This window comes from Macrobrachium nipponense, chromosome 19, assembly GCF_015104395.2.
Source record: "Macrobrachium nipponense isolate FS-2020 chromosome 19, ASM1510439v2, whole genome shotgun sequence".
Classification (NCBI taxonomy): domain Eukaryota; kingdom Metazoa; phylum Arthropoda; class Malacostraca; order Decapoda; family Palaemonidae; genus Macrobrachium; species Macrobrachium nipponense.
The window spans coordinates 5,260,028-5,277,210 of record NC_061088.1 but is presented as its reverse complement, the minus strand read 5'-3'; the positions used below and the strand labels follow the sequence as shown (position 1 = coordinate 5,277,210).

Sequence of the window (17,183 nt, the reverse complement as noted above, 5' to 3'; positions counted from 1 at the left end):
CTAGTTACTGATCATACTCTAGCTATTGCTATTTAATAATTAATGTTACAAGAGACAAAAAACCTGTTTTATGTAGATTTTTGAGGTATATCACTATAAAAATAGAAAATTCTTTAGCTTTTGAGGAATAATCTGTCCCCTTCATCAGAAAAAAATGTAAGTGATGATCATTCTTGAGATTTCTATTTATATGTGTTGTCCTTGCATATCTGTTTATCACGCAATCATTTTCATTACCACAGCACGACAACAATGTTATTACAAACTATTCTTGCTGCAAAAAATATCACAGTATAAATTAAATTCAATACTAACACAGAAGAGATCTGCAAAGAGCTTGAGCCGTTTGCTAGAATGATGGGTAACATCGGTCTTCTCTAAAGTTGCCTGAAGGTGATCTGCTCTTAACCCACAAAGATGAGGAACAGTAGAAAAGCTCTTGTGTTGGTCTGCAAAGAGCAATGCACACTAATGATCGAGACAATATTCACAGTATACACAGTGTATTTTCCTTTGTATATATATTTTCAGTTACAGAAATCATATGTATTCCCTATTACACTGGCAAAGATGGTTCCTAAGAAAAAAATCATGAAAAAACAGTCTCCAGAACCATACTTCATACACATGGTAAATATAAAAGTCACAGAATAAAAAGGTATGAATCTGAATTGCTTATTAAATATTAAAACAACTGATTCACAAATATTAAATATTAAAACAACTGATTCACAACAATTTTGGTATAAATTTACTCATTGTACATGACCATACTCTCAAAGAATTAAGCTGACCTGTTCCATCAATTATTTCCTCTATGGGTTTTTCTGAAAGAACCTTTAGTTGAAAAAAAGAGGAGCCACAAAACGATGCGTAAAGACCACAAACGCATTGTTGAATCCCTCGAACATGAGGCTAACAAAAACGGGCGAATAGGATGTATGCTGAGACCTGAAATGAATGGAGAACTGAGTTTTGTCTAATATGTACTTTTACCAAACAACTTCAGTTGATAAAAAATTTTAAACATTTTTCATTAAAGAAAAACCTTCTCCAGCTTAGTAATGATGCACTGTTTATATTTATAAACCAAAAAAAGATGTGGAACTAGTACCAAAACAATTTAATTCTTAAAGATCATATATTATATTACAATAAAATACAGCTTGATTAAAAGGAAAAATCAAATAGGGAAACAGCAATGCACTGGATGCCTATGTGGTATGACGTTAATATCAAGTATTTCAACAATAGTGTAATATATAAAAAAAAAATTTTTCTGCATATTCACAACCAAAGACCAAAACTGATCATTTCCAAAAAATACAAGAAAATCTATGCCTTACTTCTGACCACATTAGCTAATCAACTCTTAAACAGTCTCATTTCAGAGAAAAAGTGGAAAAAGTGACACCTAAGGCAACAAGCCTCTAAAATATTTTCTAGTAATTTGTGAAGCTTTCTGAAATATGAAAACACAATTTTATGTGTGCCACACTCAGATGTCAAAGAGCAGGTGAACAACACAGCAAAACCTTCAGGTAACTGTCATATGGTTCAAGCAGTGGTAAATGAATTGTGGAGGAGTAAATAATTTTTAAGTAGTCTATAATGTGCTGCACAAGGAGCACTATAGGCAGTAAACACATCCCCAACCCCACCTTCCACCTCAGCAATCTGAAGTCTTTCATCCTCTTTCTGGTAGCAAGGCTGGTGTCCCTGTTTTTCAAGTTGAGGAAAGCTGTATATCTCTTATCTCTCATATTGTTTATACCCTTTATACAGTTATGCTCTGCGTTAATTTTATCTTTACATTTTACTTTATTTCTGTTTGTTCTTTTCACAGTAGCCATTCAGTTCTAATGAAAAATACTTGCAAAAGGTAAGCTTTTAGGTTTCTTCAATATGAATGCTACTCAGTAATTTTGTGGGCTTTTTTCCCATCTACAGAAGAAAACTGAACGACGTTTTGTTTGGTTCAATAATAATAATAATAATAATAATAATAATAATAATAATAATAATAATAATAATAATAATAATTGTCATCTGACATACACAGCAGAAAACCAGGAAAACATATGACAATACACAAAGCACTACACCCAAGAGCAAATACGGACAGACTATAAAAAAAAAACATAACTCGAAAGGAAGGAGGGAGAGGACTACTAAGTATAAAGGACTGCGTCAACATCAAGAACAGAGCACTGGGGCAATATCTGAAAACCAGTGAAGACGAGTGGCTAAAGAGTGCATGGGAAGGACTAATAAAAGTAGACGAAGACCCAAAAATATACAGAGACAGGAGAATGACAGACAGAACAGAGGACTGGCACAACAAACCAATGCACGGACAATACATGAGACAGACTAAAGAACTAGCCAGCGATGACACATGGCAATGGCTACAGAGGTGAGAGCTAAAGAAGGAAACTGAAGGAATGATAACAGCGGCACAAGATCAGGCCCTAAGAACCAGATATGTTCAAAGAACGATAGACGGAAATAACATCTCTCCCATATGTAGGAAGTGCAATACGAATAATGAAACCATAAACACATAGCAAGCGAATGCCCACGGCACTTGCACAGAACCAGTACAAAAAGAGGCATGACTCAGTGGCAAAAGGCCTCCACTGGAGCCTGTGCAAGAAACATCAGCTACCTTTGCAGTAATAAGTGGTACGAGGCAACCAACCTGAGGGGGAGTGATAGAAAACGATCAGGCAAAGATCCTCTGGGACTATGGTATCAGAACGGATAGGGTGATACGTGCAAATAGACCAGATGTGACGTGATTGACAAAGTCAAGAAGAAAAGTATCACTCATTGATGTCGCAATACCATGGATAGCAGAGTTGAAGAGAAAGAGAGGGAAAACATAGATAAGATCAAGCTCTGAAAATAGAAATAAGAAGGATATGGATATGCCAGTGGAAATCGTACCCATAATCAAAGGAGCACTAGGCACGATCCAAGATCCCTGAAAAGGAATCTAGGAAAAACAAACTAGACACTGAAGTAGCTCCAGGACTCATGCAGAAGAGTGTGATCCTAGAAATGGCACACATAGTAAGAAAAGTGATGGACTTTCTAAGGAGCAGGATGCAACCCGGAACCCCACACTATAAATACCACCCAGTCGAATTGGAAGATTGTGATAGAGCAAAAAAATAATAATAATATATAGTAATAATAATAATAAGTAATAATAATAATAATAATAATAACAGAGAGGATGGAATGGGTAGAAAAGATTAGACAATGGATGGAGCCAGATACAGAGAGAACAAAGATCCCCTTCATGAAAGGCCTACAACAACCCAAGAAATTAAGGGAGAAAACAAGTGAGGTCAATGAAATAATGGGCATAATACACACTACCAGTATCACAGAAACAAATAACTTGGCATATGCAGGAGCAAGATTAGTAGCAGAACTGATGGGGATTCGCAAACAACCAACACCAACCAGCACAAACCAACCCAACAGAAACCAAAACAGCAACCAAAAAAAAAAAAAAAAGAACCTCCTTGGAAAAGGCGCCTGGAAAAGCAAATCATGGTGATGAGAATCTGACTTGAGTAAACTGAAAGAGATGGCAGAAAAAAGGCTAAGAAGCAACAAAACAAGGGAGGAACTCAACGAGAAATACAAAGTACACGAGAGGGGGGACTAAACAACACAATAGAAGATGTAAAACAGAGGCTTAAGGCCAAAGCACATAAGATCCAACGGTACATGAACAGGAATAAGGGATAACAACAGAACAAACTATTCGGAACCAACCAGAAAAGACTATACAGCCAACTAAGAGGGGAAGACAACCACCAAGAAATTCCTGAAGCCGAACCAAGTAAGAGACTCTGCGGAAAACCATATGGAGCAATCCGGTATCACACAACAAACATGCAACATGGCTCCAGGAAGTCAAGGAAGAAGAAACAAGGAGAATAAAACAAAGATTCACAGAGATCACGACAGACACAGTTAGACACCAACTAAAGAAAATGCCAAACTGGAAAGCCCCAGGTCCCGATGAAGTCCATGGATACTGGCTCAAAAACTTCAAGGACCTACACCCATGAATAGCAGAACAACTCCAGCATTGTATCTCAAATCACCATGCACCCAAATGGATGACCACAGGAAGAACATCCTTAGTACAAAAAGACAAGAGTAAGGGAAATATAGCCAGTAACTACAGGCCAATCACCTGCTTATCAATAATGTGGAAGTTACTAACAGGTATCATCAGTGAAAGGCTATTACAATTACCTAGAGGAGACAAACACCATCCCCCCCCCCAACAGAAAGGCGATGCAGAGGAAGTGTAGGGGCACAAAAGACCAGCTCATGATAGACAAAATGGTAATGAAGAACAGTTGGAGAAGGAAAACCAACCTAAGCATGGCATGGATAGACTATAAGAAAGCCTTCTACATGATACCACACACATGGCTAATAGAATGCCTGAAAATATATGGGGCAGAGGAAAACACCATTAACTTCCTCAAAAATACAATGCGCAACTGGAATACAATACTTACAAGCTCTGGAATAAGACTAGCAGAGGTTAATATCAGGAGAGGGATCTTCTAGGGCAACTCACTGTCCCCACTACTCTTCGTAGTAGCCATGATTCCTATGACAAAAGCACTACAGAAGATGGATGCCGGGTACCAACTCAAGAAAAGAGGCAACAGAATCAACCATCTGATGTTCATGGACGACATCAAGCTGTATGGTAAAAGGCATGTTCAAGGAAATAGATACCTTAATCCAGACTGTAAGGATTGTATCTTGGGACATCAGGATGGAGTTTGGAATAGAAAAATGCGCCTTAGTCAACATGCAAAAAGGCAAAGTAACGAGAACTGAAGGGATAAAGCTACCAGATGGGAGCAACATCAAACACATAGATGAGACAGGATACAAATACCTGGGAATAATGGAAGAAGGGGATATAAAACACCAAGAGATGAAGGACACGATCAGGAAAGAATATATGCAGAGACTCAAGGTGATATTCAAGTCAAAACTCAACGCTGGAAATATGATAAAAGCCATAAACACATGGTGCAGTGCCAGTAATCAGATACAGAGCAGGAATAGTGGAATGGACGAAGGCAGAACTCAGCAGCATAGATCAGAAAACCAGGAAACATATGACAATACACAAAGCACTACACCCAAGAGCAAATACCGACAGACTATACATAACACGAAAGGAAGGAGGGAGAGGACTACTAAGTATAGAGGACTGCGTCAACATCGAGAACAGAGCACTGGGGGGCAATATCTGAAAAACCAGTGAAGACGAGTGGCTATAGAGTGCAATGGGAAGAAGGACTAATAAAAGTAGACGAAGACCCAGAAACATACAGAGACAGGAGAATGACAGACAGAACAGAGGACTGGCACAACAAACCAATGCACGGACAATACATGAGACAGACTAAAGAACTAGCCAGCGATGACACATGGCAATGGCTACAGAGGGGAGAGCTAAAGAAGGAAACTGAAGGAATGATAACAGCGGCACAAGATCAGGCCCTAAGAACCAGATATGTTCAAAGAACGATAGACGGAAATAACATCTCTCCCATATGTAGGAAGTGCAATACGAATAATGAAACCATAAACCACATAGCAAGCGAATGCCCGGCACTTGCACAGAACCAGTACAAAAAGAGGCATGACTCAGTGGCAAAAGGCCTCCACTGGAGCCTGTGCAAGAAACATCAGCTACCTTGCAGTAATAAGTGGTACGAGCACCAACCTGAGGGAGTGATAGAAAACGATCAGGCAAAGATCCTCTGGGACTATGGTATCAGAACGGATAGGGTGATACGTGCAAATAGACCAGATGTGACGTTGATTGACAAAGTCAAGAAGAAAGTATCACTCATTGATGTCGCAATACCATGGGATAGCAGAGTTGAAGAGAAAGAGAGGGAAAAAATAGATAAGTATCAAGCTCTGAAAATAGAAATAAGAAGGATATGGGATATGCCAGTGGAAATCGTACCCATAATCAAAGGAGCACTAGGCACGATCCCAAGATCCCTGAAAAGGAATCTAGAAATACTAGACACTGAAGTAGCTCCAGGACTCATGCAGAAGAGTGTGATCCTAGAAATGGCACAAATAGTAAGAAAAGTGATGGACTCCTAAGGAGGCAGGATGCAACCCAGAACCCCACACTATAAATACCACCCAGTTGAATTGGAGGACTGTGATAGAGCACAAAAAAAAAAAAAAAAAAAAAAAAAAAAAAAAAAAAAAAAAAAAAAAAAAAAAAAAACCGATATTGTTATAATACAATAAAGTTTGTTCATACTTACCTGGCAGATATATATATATATATAGCTGTATTCTCCGAAGTTCGACAGAATTTCAAAACTCCCGGCACACGCAGTGGTCGGCCAGGTGGTAGTACCCATTCCCGCCGCTGGGAGGCGGGCGTCAGGAACCATTCCCATTTTCTGTCAGATTTTTCTAGTGCCACTGTCTCCTGAGGGGAGGTGGGTGGGCACTTTGATTATATATATCTGCCAGGTAAGTATGAACAAACTTTATTGTATCATAACAATATTATTTTGTTCATGAACCTTACCTGCCAGATATATATATAGCTGAATTCCACCTTTGGAGGAAGGGGGAGACAGACTCGGATTTTGGGAAACAATTCCATTTACATGATTGATATCTTGGTTCCTTACCTGTTAGCATAGCTGACTTCGTGAGTACCGTCACCCAAGTCTGCTTCTGCTTTACTAGAGACTCCAGCAAGGTAGTGACCTGCGATGCTGTTGAGTTCTAGAGGATCTGTCAACGGGGGCGTGACCACAAAACAACTAGATCCTACATTATAGACCTCCAATTTATGGGTAATGCATTTCTAGAGGTGCCAGCTAGGACGTGACCTGTGTAGCTGGTGCGCTCTAATGAACTGTCACGGGGAGCGTGACCACAATGTGACAGATCATATAGGTGTTGATTAGACACCGAATGCTGTTAATGCTTCACTGGAGGTGCCAGCAAGGACGTGACCTATGTAGCTGGTGCGCTCCAGATGATTTGTCAACGGGTACGTGACCACAATGTGACAAAAACATTTTACCCTACTATGAGGGCGAAGCAAAAACATTACCACCTGACCAAGCCTATCTGGTTAAACTTTGTATAACCAAGGCTAATGGAGGGAAGTCCGCCTAAGGCGGCCGACCCAAGACCACAATAAACTAAACACCTAAATAAACATAATAAAACTAAAAAATAAAAAATAAAAAGAAATAAAATTAAAAAGTCCAAACTAACATATTATTTCCTAAATGATGGTAAGAGTGCTACTCTCTGTCCCCAATATAGTGTCTGCTGCGACATATGGGCCCAAAGAGTAACAGTTCTCGTATGTAGTCCTCACCTCCCGAAGGTAGTGAGAGGCAAACACTGAATTACTATGCCAAAATGTGGCATTCAAGATGTCATTGAGTGCCATGTTCTTTTGGAAGGCTACCGACGTAGAAATAGCCCTCACTTCATGCGCATTCACCTTCAACATTTTCATATCACTGTCTTGACAGGATGAATGCGCTTCCTTGATGGTGTCCCTCAAGAAAAAAGCCAAAGCATTCTTTGACATTGGTAAATTTAGCTTCCTTACCGAACACCACAAGTTATCAGAAAGACCTCTACAATCCTTAGTCTTCTTTAGGTAGAATTTAAGAGCCCTGACAGGGCACAGAACTCTCTCTGGCTTGCGCCCAATGATTTCGACCATCCCTTTAATTTCGAAGGTCCTAGGCCAAGGGTTGGACGGATTTTCATTTTTTGCCAGGAACGTTGGGCTCAAGGAACAGACCGCGTTATAACCTTTTAAAGCCCACGTATTTGCTAATCGCTGCACCTCGCTGACTCTCTTCGCCGTCGCCAGAGGCAATCAGGAAGATAGCTTTTCTAGTAACATCCTTCAGGGAATCCGTATGCATAGGTTCGAATGGATGGTGGACATGAGGAACTTCAGAACTACATCCAAGTTCCAAGACGGCAACCTGGGTTGTGAACCTTCGTTTGTTTCAAAAGATCTCAAGAGATCGTGAAGGTCTCTGTTGTCTGCCAAGTCCAGGCCTCTATGCCTAAAGACAACTGAAAGCACACTCCTATATCCCTTGATTGTAGAGACTGCAAGTTTTAGATCCCTTCTCAGATATAAAAGGAAGTCAGCAATCTGGCTCACAGAGGTCGTGGTGGAGGAAATGCCGTTCTTCTTGCACCAACTCATGAATGACTGATGCCAACTTCGATTGGTACACTGTGTTGGATGAAGCTCTTCTTGCACTGGCGATAGCTTTCGCCACTGACCTAGAAAAAGCCTCTCGCTCTGGCCAACTTTTGGATAGTCTGAATGCAGTCAGACTCAGAGCAGAGAGGTTTCTGTGGTACCTCTCGAAGTGGGGCTGTCTGAGTAGATCTGTCCTTACTGGAAGCGTCCACGGGAAGTCTACTACGAAGGCCATGACCTCTGTGAACCAGTCTCTCGCCGGCCAGAACGGGGCGATCAAAGTCATTCTCGTTCCCTTCCGAAGCCGCAAACTTTCTCATGACTTCCCCTAGGATCTTGAACGGGGGAAAGGCGTACAGGTCCATCCCCGTCCAGTCCCAGAGAAGTGCGTCTATCGCCACTGCCGCTGGGTCGAGTACTGGGGAGCATGTACAGTGGAAGCCTCTTCGTTCTGGATGTCGCAAAGATGTCCACTAGCAGACGTCCCCATAACCCCCACAGCTCTTGGCATACCTCCTGATGCAGAGTCCACTCAGTTGGCAGAAGTTGACCTCGTCTGCTGAGGAGATCTGCCCGGACGTTCTCTACTCCTGCTACGAACCTTGTAAGGATCGTGACGTCCAGTGCCCTTGCCCACAACAAGATCTCCTTTGCCAGAGCAAAAAGGGACCAAGACTGTGTTCCTCCCTGCTTCTTCAAGTACGCCAGAGCTGTGGTGTTGTCTGAGTTGACTTGGACTATTCGATGAGAGACTTTTTCTTGGAAAAACTGGAGAGCTAAAAAGATGGCTGCCATTTCCTTTAGGTTTATGTGCCAGGACACCTGTTCCCCTCTCCAGGTGCCTGACACTTCTTCCCCCCTAATGTTGCTCCCCCCACCCCGTGGTGGACGCGTCGGAGAACAACACTAGGTCGGGGCTTTGAAGCTTGAGAGACACGCCCTCCGACAACTTCACTGGATCTAGCCACGATTTTAAGTGATGTTTTACCTCCTGAAATTTTTAAGATCATATCCAGATTCTTGTTTTCTTTCCAATTTTCCTTGAGAAAAAATTGTGTAGCAGTCTGAGGTGCAGTCTCCCAAGGAAACAAACTTCTCCAGCGGAAAAGGGAAAAATGGTCCCCAGCAGGCTCATCCATTCCCTCACCGAGCACGAATCTTTCCTTAGGAAGGCTGACACTTTGTCTAAACATTGCTGCTGACGTCCCTGGACGGAAAAGCTTGAAAAGCCACTGAATCCATCTGAATCCCCAGATACAGGATGGATTGGGTTGGAATCAGATGTGACTTTTCGAAATTCACCAGTAGTCCCAGGGACTTCACCAACGATAAAGTTGTTTGAAGATCCTTCAGACACCGCGTTTGAGTGGAGGCACGAATGAGCCAGTCGTCCAGGTACATAGAGACTCTGATATTTGCAAGATGAAGCCACCTCGCCACGTTCTTCATTAAAGTCGTGAAGACCATAGGGGCCGTGCTCAATCCGAAGCAAAGCGCCCTGAATTGATAAACTGTCCCTTTTAGGACAAACCGAAAATACTTAATCGACTGTGGATGGATGGGGACGTGGAAATACGCGTCTTGAAGATCTAATGAAACCATCCAATCGTTTGGTCTTAAGGTCCCAGAACTGACTGAGTGTCTCCATCTTGAATTTCTGCTTCTGTACGAACCGATTCAGACTGCTCACATCTAAGACTGTTTCGGCACCAGGAATATCCTGTTGTAGAAGCCTGGGATTCCAGGTCTACGACCTGTTCCACCACTCTCTTTCAACATCTGCTCGAGCAGATCGAAAAGGATTTGTTGCTTCTCCTGATGGCGTAAATAGGGATAAATCCTTGGGTGTCGTGCACAGTGGGGGAGGTTTTCAAGAAAGGAATCTTGTACCCCCGCTTGATGACGTTCAGCGACCAGCTGTCCGTCTTCCTCTCTATCCAAGCTTTTGAGAATAGTCGAAGCCTGACTCCTACTGGTGGCTGAAGGATCTCTGGTTCATTTCTTTCCTCTGATCTTAGCCGAGACTCTGCCTCTGGAACGTGTACTTCCTCGAGAAGATGTTCTCGAGGAAACTCCACCTCGAAAGGGCTTCTGCTTCTTGAAAGGTTGCGTCCGTGCAGACGTAGAAGAAACAACCGTACGTTTTGCCGACTGAGCTAGGAGGTCTTGGGTAGCCTTCTCTTGTAGACTGACAGCCATCTTTGACCATAAGCCTGGGGAAAGAGATGGCTCGAAAGAGGCGCATACAACAATTCTACCTTTTGAGAGATAGAGACCGCCTTTGCAGTAAAACCACAATAGGCCGCTCTCTTCTTCAAAATCGAAGTGCAGAAGTGCGAGGCCAACTCCTCTGAACATCCCTGACTGCCTTGTCCATGCATGCAAGCACGCTGGACAGCTCCTCCAGGCTAAGCGAATCAGGACTACGCGACCGGTTATCCAAGACCCCTAAACACTAATCCAAAAAGTTGAAAACTTCTATCGTACGGAAGAGTCCCTTCATATGATGGTCCATTTCAGAAAGGGTCAGGGCACTTTCGTCGTCGACAAAAGGGAACTCTTCGGTGCATCTACCAAGGTAGCGAAGTCACCTTGGGACGAAGAGGGGGCTCTAAAACCTATCTCCTCCCCTGTCTCATACCAAAGACCTGCCTTGCCTGTCAGTCTTGAAGGGGGTAGGGTGAAAGCGTTCTTGTTTCGGGCTTTTCTTGACTCCATCCAATTCTGCATTTTCTTAAAAGCCTTTTTTGTTGATAATGAAGTAGCCATCTTCTACAATCCTGGAGTCTTGATAGCCTTCGATGATAACAATTGTGAAGGAGGCGACTGCGGGGCTTCAGGTTTAAACTTTCTCTTCAAAGGAGGTTCGAAGCAATTGAACCAAAACCTGGTAATCTGAAGATACTGTTGATGATTGTTCTTCAGTTAATTCCTCCGACAAGTTTCCTTCTTGAGATTCATTACTATCCACCGAATCTCGGCAAATGTCTGAAGAAACATTACGTCGTGTGTCCAGCTGCGCGCCATGCCCGGCTTCAAGTTCCGAGCGTCCTGCCGAGTGTCACGCTTGGCATCCAGCCGAGCGCCAGCCCGAGCGTCAGGCCTGGCATCAAGTCTCGCTGCCGCCTTAACGTCGTGCTCTCAAAGACCTTCGTCACGAAATCTCGAAGGCGAGGTAACAGGAGAAAGAGCGAGGCGATGAGAAAGAGAAGGAGACTGCCTGGATCTCTTGACTGGCAGCTTATCATCCTTCCTCCTGTGACGTGACTTATCCTCTTTCTCTGCAACCAATAAGGCAATTTGATGTTGCAAATTCTCAATCTTCTTCGATTTAGGGCTGATCCTGTGAGAAGACAAGGGGCGAGGGGAAGCCCTCCTCCTTCTCACATGGACCGCCACAGGTATATCCTTAGCGCAACCAGAGCGCTCAAAAGCATTGTCGTCAAAAGACATCCTCTCCGGCGACGATCGCAACACAGAAGAAGAGAAAGGACGCGAAGCGTCCTTCTCCCTAAGACCAAAGGTGACGGCCGCCTGTCCGACATCTTCTACCTTTGGTCTCTTTTGCGGTGGAGAGTCTTCGAATTGTTCTGGAGACGACCGCAAAACAGAAGGGGCTAACGGATGTGCAGCGTCCTCCTCTGAGGAATCAAAGGCGGCGGCCGCCTGTGCGACATCTAGCGTCTTTGTCCTCTTCAAAGGGCGCGATCGCTTCCGAAAGCTCCAACCGCTGCGCATGGAGAATGTTTCTGATGACGAAAAACACTCTTTCAAGATCCCTTTACAAACTTTGGAAGCCTGGGAAGCGCCCCCAGGTCTTGCCGAAGGAACATCACTATTAACACCTTCTAATGCTTGCACTTTGATTCCAGGCTACGCAAAGATTCAAGAATCATCGATAGGGTATTACCCTCCACAGACACTAATGTAGGGGCCTGAAGGCATCACAGGTTTAGGAGGATAAATTCCACTGGATGTGTAACTTGGCGTTACACTCCTCCTTATCCTATCTCTTTCTATTTTACACACATATGATTCATACGCCTTCCACGCAGAATCAGACATACTCTCACATTCATTGCAGCGATCATCAAACATACAAACATGTTTCCGACAATTTGCACACACTGTATGAGGGTCTACCGAAGATTTCGGTAGCCTCACCTTGCATTCTTCCACACAACATACTCTGGCGCTAGTCGAACTAGATCCAGACATCTTAAGTTAAAAGGAAAAATCAAGCCAAATTCAAAAACCAATCCACAATTAGCGTATGCCTAACCACCGATCCAATCAAATAACCAAAAATCAATCGGGATACTCAAGTGACCAAAAGAGTTCCAAAATCCAATGACGGAGGTGCAGAAAACACTTGTTGGCTGCACCGGCGACAGAAAATATCTGAAAGAAAATGGGAATGGTTCCTGACGCCCGCCTCACAGCGGCGGGAATGGGTACTACCACCTGGCTGACCACTGCGTGTGACGGGAGTTTTGAAATTCTGTCGGACTTCGGAGAATACAGCTATATATATATCTGGCAGTAAGGGATATTTCATGAACAAAAATAATAATAATAATAATAATAATAATAATAATAATAATAATAAAAAAAATAATAATAATAACAGATACCCTAATCCAGACTGTAAGGATTGTATCTGGGGACATCAGGATATGCCTTGATTAACATACAAAAAGGCAATGTGATAAGGACTGAAGGGATAAAGCTACCAGATGGGAATAGCATCAAACACATAGATGAGACAGGATACAAATACCTGGTACTAATAATAGAAGGAGAGGATTTAAAATAGAAATAAGAAGGATGGAATATGCCATTGGAAATTGTAACCCATAATCATAGGGACATTAGGCACGATCTTGAGATCCCTAAAAAGGAACCTGGAAAAACTAGATGCTGAAGTAGCTCCAGGACTCATGCAGAAAAGTGTGACAATGCACGTATAGTAAGAAAAAGGAGGCAGGATGAACTTGGAATCCCACACTATAAAAATCACTGAGTCAAAAAGGATGACTGATAGACAAAAAAAAAAAAAAAATATAATGATATTACACAAAAATTTTGAAGTCAGGAAACATATTACTGATATAACACTGTACTTAATCAGCTGGTGTTCTGCACTGGAAGCTGAAGAGGCATTTGGTAAAAGGAGTGAAAACTCCTGAAGACCAGCAAAATATATGCATCTGCATATCATTAAGCAAGCAACTCTCAACTACAAGAGCAACTCATCCAGATGTCAGTTACCACCACTGGTAGTAACCCATGGAGGGTGCAAAACATAACAACACAACTTTTCCTCTTGGCAACTTCTACAAAAGAAAATACCAGCCATCTAGACATGCTTTTTTTTTTTTTTTGAGTAGATTTGATTTCCTTCTGAAGAAAATGGTAGAAACTGATTTCTTAAGTAATTCCTACCTTCAGTGAGGCAAAAAATTTGTGCCGATGACATTTTACGTCAGAACTGCTTACGCTGTTACTTGCAACATACGGGTTAAACACTGTAGCAGCTTTGATTTTGGAATGCTTACTTTAGCTTTTACATTGAGAATGTGGCACTTGTAAACTAGGAGAGTTCATATTTCAGCACTGCTAGGTGTTTCATATGACTAATCATTCTAGACTTACTATCCTAAAGATCACTACAAAAACAATAGGCTATGCACTACCCGTTTCATTAACTGAAATAACCTTAAGTTTATTTACAGAATATAATTTAGAGCAATTTTACCTGAGCTCTGCAAAATACATAAGGCAGTCAGTCATTTTTGCAATATCAATGGGTCCTGTATCATTTCAAAGAAAGCCTACACAAAGCATTGCACCATAATACTCACAAATCTATTCATCAAGGTATACTAAAGAAAAATGTAGATAGATCTTATACAAACCTAGTACTGTACTACTTACTCTGCTTACAAGTGAATTTAAATTATCCCCACAAGAGGGTTGGGTACTTAACATGTTATACATACAGAATTATTTCTTTTGATGAATTAAGAAGTTTAATAGTAAGCCCAATTTCTATCACACTGTGTGCAATGTAAGTCCAAGATATTAAAAAATAATGAACTAGTTTTATTTCTTACCATAGACATCAGCTCCATGGTCCAAATTAACATCAAGGCAATTTGCATGTCTCGCATCCCACACTCTTAATGTACGATCCCAAGAGCCAGATATGAGCATGAAAGGTACTTCTGGACACCAGACGAGGCCCCTGACATTGTCGGAATGTCCTACTAATATCGTCAAACATTGAGCTTTAGAAAAGGACCAGATTCTTACTGAAGAGTCGTCACTGCCACTACAAAGAATGTCTGAATATACAGGGTTCCACTTCACACGAAAAACTTTCTTCAGGTGAGCTGAAAATATCAATTTGAATTTAGTGCTGCCATATCAAACAAAATACATTAACTTCTACAATAATGCTACCCAAGTTTTGATCGCAGGATGATGAAAAATAATAATTAACCATCAGTAAAGGAGAGGTCTTCCTCCGATGACACTCCTTCTGATGCGCTGAGCCACTTCTCACCAAACTTGCTTTTTATGAAAAGGACATTAAAATGATCCTTGAAAATCTAAACATAATCTATCAAAAAAGCTCTATGGCAGTATACTGTCTACCAAACTCAGTACAATTTATTATTATTTTCCTTCTTCTAAATAGGTAGTGCATTACCTTCACATTCACATGTGCAGTGAGTGATTGGTTGAGCACTGGGGGACATTTGAATTTAGCTGTACTAATTATTCCACTTTAGATCACATGACATATCACAAATATTATGGGTTCATTCAGTGTTTAATCCCAGTGGATATGCCCATGTACGTAAACTTATTCCATGATAGCATATATGATGATGTAGTTTAATCTATTACTCACTGAAATCATGTTAAACATTTATATCCAGAATCTATTCTCCAACAAACCTATGTGTGATGAATATCAAACAAAATATTGAATCTCATTAGTGACATAAGATGCATAATCACTAATGTATGAGCAACCTACCCTTAAGCTCTGTAACTGGTTCCCTTCTGTTCTTGGAAACACTGAAAATCCTAATCCTCCCGTCTTCACAGCCCGTTGCCAAAATATCAGCATCCCTCCAATCGCAGCCATAAACGGGTCCAGGATGACGATAATCTTGCAAGAGGGTCCCACTTACTTGATGAACATAACAATACCCTGATTCACCTACAGCAGAAATAAACAGTTGACAACAATTAGTACATTAACTCTAGTTTTATTGGTAATCTAACATCCATAATGAGAGTAAAAATGTCTTATCAACCTCTTCACAAAACTGTGGTTGAGTGATGAATGAAGCACCTCATGATCTTTTCTGTTAGAAAACCTGAAAAATTTACAAGAATAATCACAGTGGACCACATAAAAAAAAATCGTGGAAAATAAAAAATACATAGGTTACAAATCAAATATGCTACACGATTACAAAACATATTAGAAAAAATTATCTTATATTTCACCTGTAATCCAAGTTCACAACTATGACCTATACTGTATCTGGGCTTCACCACTGTCATTTCTTAAAAAAACTGACAAAACATAGTGTCTGATTCTATTGATAAACACTGTGAAAGTTCTTATTAACAAAATAACTCAAGAAATCCCAGAAACAGTTTGCTTAAACTGGCGACAAATGAGAAAATGAAATAACATTATGATTAGCTAGACCATGAAGGCTGACCATTTTTTTTTATTTGACAATCATATGACAGCTATATTTTTATGTATATAGAACTGCAATCAGATTTTTCCAAAGACAAAGCATGTCAGTATTGCATGTGTAAATGACAATATGCTTTATTATAACTTCCATCACTTACTTAAGCAGGATATGTACACTGATGCTCAAATCTCATGTGACATGACCCCATAGGATTTCGTTCAAAATTCACTAACTGGCAACCTAGCATGCTCCATATTTATCTATTATTTCAATGCAAAAATGCGATTACTGCATACAATAAGCCCATAATATGTTACATAGGAGTGAAATCTATCATATATTTCAAAACTGTAAGAAAATGTCAAGTGTAGCCTAATTTCAGATAAAACTTATAAGAAACATTTTCAAATATTCTGTTCACACATCGCTGAAGCATTTGACCAAAGCGAAGTCGTCATCAAACCTTAGTTCAAATGTAAAAATTTTTTTTTTTTTTTTAAATTGTCATAACATTAACAATAGTTCCAAAGAAAGCATAAAATTTGAAATAGTTCCTATTTGATTGCTTTTACACCTCAACGCAGAAAAAAATGTAAATACTATGTATATACATAAGTAGAATGCGCTCAACGACATCGTGTGCGGGGAGCACAATTAGTGTCGGTGCAACAACAACCACCTGGTGTAATATAAGTAGGTCTATAATGAGTAGCGACAATGAAATTATCTTGTGAGTAGCGACAATGAAATTATCTTGAAAACATTTACTTTATATGTGTTAGGGGAATATTTGGATTTTCATACATAATTATTTGTTATATTTCTAAAATAAAAAAATGATGGCATACTGGCAAATATTCGCCTATGCAATTATTCTTTTGTCAAAGCCAGATATTGTTCCTAGACCTAAGTGGTAGATTTCTTTACTTTACACTTAACATTCACATCTCTCTATTAACAATTGCTGGCCAGAAAGCAAATGAGGTTATCTACACCTTCTTACTCTTCAAGTTACCTTATGAAAATATAAATTATATACCAAAAGCGAGAAGGACGTTTAAGAAAATAATATTTTAAACAAGAAAAACAAGTAATCCATACGTCTTGATATTAATACTTATGATATTTCGATTAATTGTCGTCTTCATATATAATCAAAATCA

The 17,183-nt window shown here is 40.6% G+C and overlaps 1 protein-coding gene and 1 long non-coding RNA gene across 2 annotated transcripts in view; one reads left to right on the top strand and one right to left on the bottom strand.

Moving 5' to 3' along the window:
• The window catches only part of LOC135219150 (WD repeat-containing protein 17-like), a 188,325-nt gene that overhangs the window by 98,013 nt on the left and 73,129 nt on the right, over positions 1-17,183 (top strand).
• Positions 875-15,585, bottom strand: LOC135213902 (uncharacterized). Its single transcript, XR_010314226.1, has 3 exons — positions 15,339-15,585; positions 14,407-14,685; positions 875-951 (listed from the first exon to the last, which is right to left on the bottom strand). It is a non-coding gene; the product is annotated as an uncharacterized LOC135213902 (long non-coding RNA).